The sequence below is a fragment of the Mus musculus genome, chromosome 2, assembly GCF_000001635.26.
Source record: "Mus musculus strain C57BL/6J chromosome 2, GRCm38.p6 C57BL/6J".
Lineage (NCBI taxonomy): Eukaryota > Metazoa > Chordata > Mammalia > Rodentia > Muridae > Mus > Mus musculus.
Window position 1 is genome coordinate 169,291,965 of NC_000068.7, and position 6,724 is coordinate 169,298,688.

Consider the following 6,724-nt stretch of genomic DNA (forward strand, 5'->3'; position numbering starts at 1 on the left):
AGAGAGACAGAGAGAGACAGAGAGAGAGAGAGAGAGAGAGAGGGAAGGTGGGAGAGAGGAAAGGAGATGGTTTCTTCTACTGCAGATGGTATCTATTCTCTTTTTTCAGAAAAGCAAATGTGTTCCTGGAAAGAGGCTGGTTGACCCAGCTTGCCTTCTGGCCCCGTCACTGCATGTGACTGTGTTCAGACACGTGGCTGATTCACCTTCTGCTCTGGGGACCAGTGGATTCATTTCTATCATCACAGTGGACATTTGAAATTCTCTGGTCTTGTACAGAGCAGTTTGGCTTTCTGCACAGCATCCCTCTCTGCCTTCCACTTTGACAGTCACCAAGCCACCTGGAAAACTCCCTAAGCAAAGAGCCTTCCACACCAATAAAAGTTGGGTGGTTACCTCCAGCATAGCAAACAGATTGAGACTGGATATAAATCTTTCTTACTCCTCACACATGGAAATAAAGGCATGCTTTGTTGTTGTTGTTTTTTTGTTTTTTTGTTTTTTTTTCAGTTCTATGAAATATTACAGGGATGTTTTGGCCTCAAATTCGCAGGCATGTCAACATCAGACCGTCTGTACAGAAACTTGGGAGCCACCACAACATGAGCCTACTTCATCTAACTCTATGTTTGTGTCTACTGACATCCATTCGGGGACACAAACACTATTGATGGTCGCCTCCACTCACAGGTCAGGAAATGCTGACTGACTGATCTTCCCCTTGCTCCAGGGATGAAGGGACCCATATTCTTTGAAACCAATCTTATCGTACTGCTTGGGACAGTGGCATTGGGTCGTTTCTGAGATGGCTGACTGCTCCCCCACCCCCAATTCCCATCTGCTGGTATTCATATTCTTGTGTAATTCTTTCATCACGAATGGTAGATGGATGTACATGTTGCTATCAACAAATCAAATATGGTAAAAATGATAGGACATCCAGACCAAGACTAGGCTATCAAAAGCTGTGATTTCCCCTGCCGCTACTTTCCTTGGCTTGCTCTGATGACACCAGCTGCCTTGATTTCATCTGTCTGTGGAAAGTATCCTGTGGCAAGGCAAACAGTGCTATCCGGACAATGGCCCACGAGAAAGGGAAGCTCTGCCTGGAAACCAAAGCCTCTCACCTCAGCTGTACGACTGAGTGAAGCCATACTTGGGTCTCTGACTCACTGGAGCTGAGAGAGGAGGTAGGTGTTTTGTTTTACGCTATTGCATTTTGGGGGACATTTTCCTACAGCAATAGACAATAGAACAGGCATATCCTTAGTTCCAATCATTGGTGTCTGAGTCTTCATGTTCAGGATCCAGCCAATGGAAGGCCTCTGGTGGGAAAAGAGAGAGAGGCCAGGTGAAAGGGAAGCTTACTGTCTGTCACAAAGAAGACAGGGGAGCGGTTGCTCTCTTACATGGTCACCCTTACCTCAAAAGATGGTGGCTTCCTTCTCACACATGAAAAGAAACATTTCTTAGCATTTAGTGCTCTACTTCAGCAGGCCTAATGTGTTCAGAGATCTCGGCTTAGGACCCTCCCTGCAGAAACCTTGGCAGCACCCTGCTGTAAAACAACATCTCTATTCAAGTCTGTTACCGGTCCCTTTGGCTATGCAAATGTTTGGGTCAATCCTTTCCACTTAAGACATCCATTGAATCCCACCCCTCCCATCTGGATTTCCTAAGCCACTTTCCTTTTGTCCTTTGCATCTCCTAAAGACTTCCAGCTGTCCCAAACCACAGCTAGGGCTGAGGATCAAACCCCCAAGGGTCCAAGGGAGGACTTGGCTCTGAACTTTCTCCTAAACGACATAATTTTTAAGCATGTTTATTATAGCTTTCCAGGAGAAGAGGAGAAGAGATGTTCTTTAGTTTGTGAGCACAGGTTAAAAAGTAATTGAGACTAAATAAGTAAAAAAAAAACCACCTTCAATCAAAGAAACATTCTGTAAGCTGAAATATTGTGTGTTTGTGTGATGGCGCGTGTATATCTTCATACAGAAAACGTCACTATCGTTAGGAAATGTCACGCAAAATAACAAACACACCTTTTTCAATCTGGTTATAAATATGCAGAATGGAGTTTATTTTACGAAAGCGTTACACGCTTCCAACTGATGATATATCAATAAAGCTCTCGCTCCGAGATGTCATTAAAGCCGCATTTGTTCATTTCTATTTATTACGGGGGGGAAAACAAAATGAAAAAAGTGGGTTTGAGTCATATTTCCTGTGAGTTCATCATCTGCTGGCACATAACACTTGTGAATTTTATTCAATTCATTTAAAATGATTTCTAACATGCAGCCAGAAAGTTAAGGGCGTCAAGGAATGCAAAAGAATCAGCAGCCATCCAAGATTTCTCAGGAGACAGATTCAGAATCGCAACGAAGGGAGCTTTTCCTTAAGGAGCTGTGTCTTAGAAAAATTACCTCTGATGAACCAGGATGCTTCCTCAGACACTCGGCTCATTTGTGTTTTGATATCAGGAGGCTCCAATGACCTTCTGAAGGTTGATATTTTTCTCCTTTCTATTTTTCTTATGAATAGGTCAGACACGAGCCAGGATCTATGACTTTCCTTCCGAACACACAGTTCTTCTTGTTTATTCCCTAGATGTGTGATTACAAAGAAGTCAGCTAGGTGAGAGTGCTGGGGGCAGGCGGTGAATCTTCATCCAGAATTTGAACAAAGCCTATCAGGGGCTGAGCCCACGCAGGTAGATACTCAGAAGTGGATTTTAAAAGAGGAAAAGCCAACAGCCAGCAAATCAAAGCAGGGCGAGAAGAGACCTCACCTCCTTTTCAGCAATCTCTCAATTGTCCCAGAGTTGAAATTCTAGAAAAAATATTTTCTCTATACTTTTTCTATTTGAGGATACTCTTATAGAGGGCAGGTAGCCTTGCCAGGCAGTGGTGGCACACACCTTTAACCCCTGCACTTGGGAGGCAGAGGCAGGCAGATTTCTGAGTTTGAGGTCAGCCTAGTCTACAGGGGGAAACCCTGTCTCGAAAAACCAAAAAGAAGAAGAAGAAGAAGAAGAAGAAGAAGAAGAAGAAGAAGAAGAAGAAGAAGAAGAAGAAGAAGAAGAAGAAGAAGAAGAAGAAGAAGAAGAAGAAGAAGAGAGCTTACAGTAGATGTCCTGGAACTGAGTCACCAGGTGGGTGCTGGGGATGCAACTCCAGCCCTGTGGAAGAGTGGTAAGTTCTCTGTGAGAACCACTGACCATTTCTCTAGCTTCTGGAAGTTGGGGACCTTAAGGAGTGCTATGGTTTGAATGTGACATGTTCTCCAAAGGCTTATGCCTTGATAGTTGCATGTCCTTCCAGCTGAAGATGTTGCTCTGGAAGGGTGTAGAATCTCTAGGCGCTGGACCTAGCTGGGGAAAGTGGGTCACTTGGGGGTCTGACTTTGTTACAGCTGCTCCCACCTGTATGTGGTCTCATGAGGGTAGGTAGTACTTTCAAACCATACCACCCTAAGCTGTTTCCTGTTGAGCACTTGTTCATAGAGATGGGAAAACAAAACAAAACAAAAACCCAACCAAAACCAAAACCAGAACCAGAACCAAAACCAAAACCAAAACCAACCAACCAAAAGAACAAAAACAAACGAAAAAAAAAAATTAAACCAAAAAAAAATAAATAAATAACACTAACAAAAAACCAACTAACTCACAGATTATAGGCAGATTTGTTTCACGTTTCCTGTGAATTCATCATTCAGTGGCATAAAGCATTTGTCCATTGTATCCAAACCATTTAGTTATTGGATTTTAGCTAAACTAAAAGAAAGAGTTACAGACCCAGGGATCCAGAAGCAGTGCATTGTAATGAAACCGGACTCCACCATCAAAGCCATGAGCATTTCCCAAGCCATGGGGACACAGGAGCCTTGATGATAGGCACACAAATCCCCATTTCTTGCACACTGCTTACCCCTTTTTCTTTGGAGAAATTAGAAACCTCAAAGCCCGTTTTTCCTAGATTCCCTTACAGCCTGAGTTCCAAGTTGGAATCAAGTCCTCTTCATCATCCGCTCTTAGGGGACATTTAGACAGCGGGGGTGGGCCAGAGATGCTTCTTTGTCATCTGGTGCTTGTGAGGTGACATTGTGTTCCGGGGTCTTGTTGAGTGGCATGGCGCGGGGCAGTGTTGCAGCAGCAGAAACTGTCACTGAAATGGCAATGGCATGGCTGTCAAGCTAACAATCCCTCCTTAACCTTCCCAACAACATGATGGGGAGTCCCTCAGCCCTTTGGATGAGGCTTCAGTTTTTCAACTGTCTGTTCATTCATATCCTATCACCTACGTTTCCAGTGTCAGCAGGACGACCAACTTAGGACTCTTCTCAAGTTCCTCCAAGTTAGTTGGGAATGCCTTGCTTCCAGGGAAACACTTGAAGACTTAAAAATCAAGGATGATTGGTCTCCTGAATGGGCAGCCATCGGAGATGAGGAATTAATTCTACTTACTCCAAATCTTGTGTGTGGATCCAGGGTGCACCCTTCCTCCCCTGGCAGAGTACCACACATTACAGAAAGGAAGAGAATCACTACTCTAGAGCTTCAAGGCTCTATGAGCTTTGAGCTTTGAGCTAGCTGGCTGCAGAGTCCCACCCAAAGCTCCCAGAATGCTTTCATCTTCCCCAGCTGGATCTCTTGGGGGAGTTTGCCACCTCTTCTCCCAACACCACTGGATCTGGCCCTGCCTTTCAATTTACTAATTTCTTCCATGGCAAGATACTCCTCAACAATCTCAGACAAAAAGACCCACTCATGTGAACAAAGAGAAAGTACCTCACCCATTATAACCAATTCTCTCTTAACATGTGGACCCAACAAACGGGAGAGCGCTGCGTAGCTGGAACAATGAAGTTGTTAGTTAACGGAATTAACAGTGTGTTGTCTCCACTGCGATGACAGCGGTAAAACAGGAGACGTGCAGCCGATACAGTCACAACTGAATCGTAATGGATGAGATATTTACAGCAAAGCTGTTCAAACATTGAATAAAATATGGGAAGCGCTAAAGCAGATGTGTTTTTATTCTTCTGAGTTGAAGCTTGTAAGGTAGAAAAGAGAGTTTGAGTAATAATCGCAGGTTCTGATTCACACACATTAATAAATATTCATAGGGCAGCAGCCACTGAAACTTTCCAAATGCAGAGATAAAGTGAGAAAGCCTGTGTGTGCCTTACACAGGGCTAAGTTTAGCTTCTCAGGCAGACGTGTCAATATCTCCATTAGGGTCTCTTAAAAGCTCCATTTGATTTCCTACCACCTTCTGGGTCTTGCTGGCCAATCTGTCCTTTCCTGCTTCGCCCTTCATTCCTCTAGATTCCCAGTACTTTCTGACTCCAATCTCCAGGAAGTGGGACGAGATGTTCATATAGAGGAGAGATGTAACGCAGGGGAAGGCAGGGATGGGAGGAAATGAGTGTCCTTCTCTTGAATTAGGGAAATGAGCTAGCTGTGCCTCTTAGTAGGAAGCACAATCTCTCATGCATCCTAGTGGTGGGATGTTTGATTTCTGCACAGGCACGCAAAAACTCATGTGCTCTTTGTTTTTAACTAGCAGAGCCTCTCTCTCTCTCTCTCTCTCTCTCTCTCTCTCTCTCTCTCTCTCTCTCCCCCTCCCTCCCTCCCTCCCTCCCTCCCTCCCTCCCTCCCTCCCTCCCTCCCTCCCTCCCTCCCTCCCTCCCTCCCTCTCTCTCTCTCTCTCTCTCTCTCTCTCTCTCTCTCTCAGGGCATAAGGGAAAGCTATACTTTGTCCTGATCTGGAATAATTTGGGGAAGTATAATCTGGGATATGCGACTCTGGGTCCAGGTTGGATTTCTCTGCCTTTCAGGGGCAGCTGTCAGGAAACAGGGAAGCTTTGTGCAAAACTGGCTTGAGTTTGAAGAGAGGGAGGGAAGGGTAAAGAGAGGGAGATAAGTGTGTGTTGCCAGGGCCTGGATTCCTCTGGCTAGGGAGGCATAGCCATCCCGGCCGGCATGGACGTGTGTTTGGGTGTGGAGAGCCTTTGATGGATGACCATGTGCGCTGCAGCTTGTAGCACAACGGCACTCTCCGGGGTTGCTATGACGCCCTTTGTTCCTCCTTTCTCTGCTTTTATTGGCGTTTGTATGTACCCTGGCTTGTATGTGGAACCACGGGGCTTTGTGTCGTGTTTTCATTTTCTCTTCTGCTTTATTAATGCCTGCGTCCTTTTGTCTCCTCCGCAACCCCCGCGCCTAGTCCCTGCGCTTGCGTTGAGCCTTTCATTGGGATCCTATTCTTTGAGTTCCCTCCACTGGTTCCAAATGAAGCCTCGCTGTTTCCTCCCGTCCCCACCTCTGGCTTTGACCTCATTATCTTTTCCTTTCAGTGAATTCCATTCCCACAGACTTACAATAAGTGTTTCCTTTCCTCGTGCTGCTGCGTCTTCTCTGAAAATCTGAATATGATGTTTTGGACACTTGCCTGGGACTCAGAGTTCTAGCATTGGGGATATCAAGAGTGGTAGCCTCTGATGGGCAGGTCTGAGGACCAATCAGGGAGGGGCAGCCCAAAGCCAGGGGTCCATGGGAGCGTCTAGTGACCTGAGGCCTCTTGGCCAAATGGCAGTCATTCCCTGGAGACCTGGTCCTGGAGTAAGCAGTGTTCCCTGGGGGGCAGAAGCCCAAACAGCCTGCCCTGGGATTGGGAGCACAGACCCAGTAAAGACAGATCAAGAAGAGTGATGACAA

At 45.7% G+C, this 6,724-nt stretch overlaps 1 long non-coding RNA gene across 1 annotated transcript; it reads right to left on the reverse strand.

Annotated features, from left to right (window-relative positions):
- Nucleotides 1–3,806: 3,806 nt before the first annotated feature.
- Gm46788 lies at nucleotides 3,807–6,492 on the reverse strand. The gene is made up of 2 exons (XR_001783624.1): nucleotides 6,388–6,492; nucleotides 3,807–4,169 (listed from the first exon to the last, which is right to left on the reverse strand). It is a non-coding gene; the product is annotated as a predicted gene, 46788 (long non-coding RNA).
- Nucleotides 6,493–6,724: the final 232 nt, after the last annotated feature.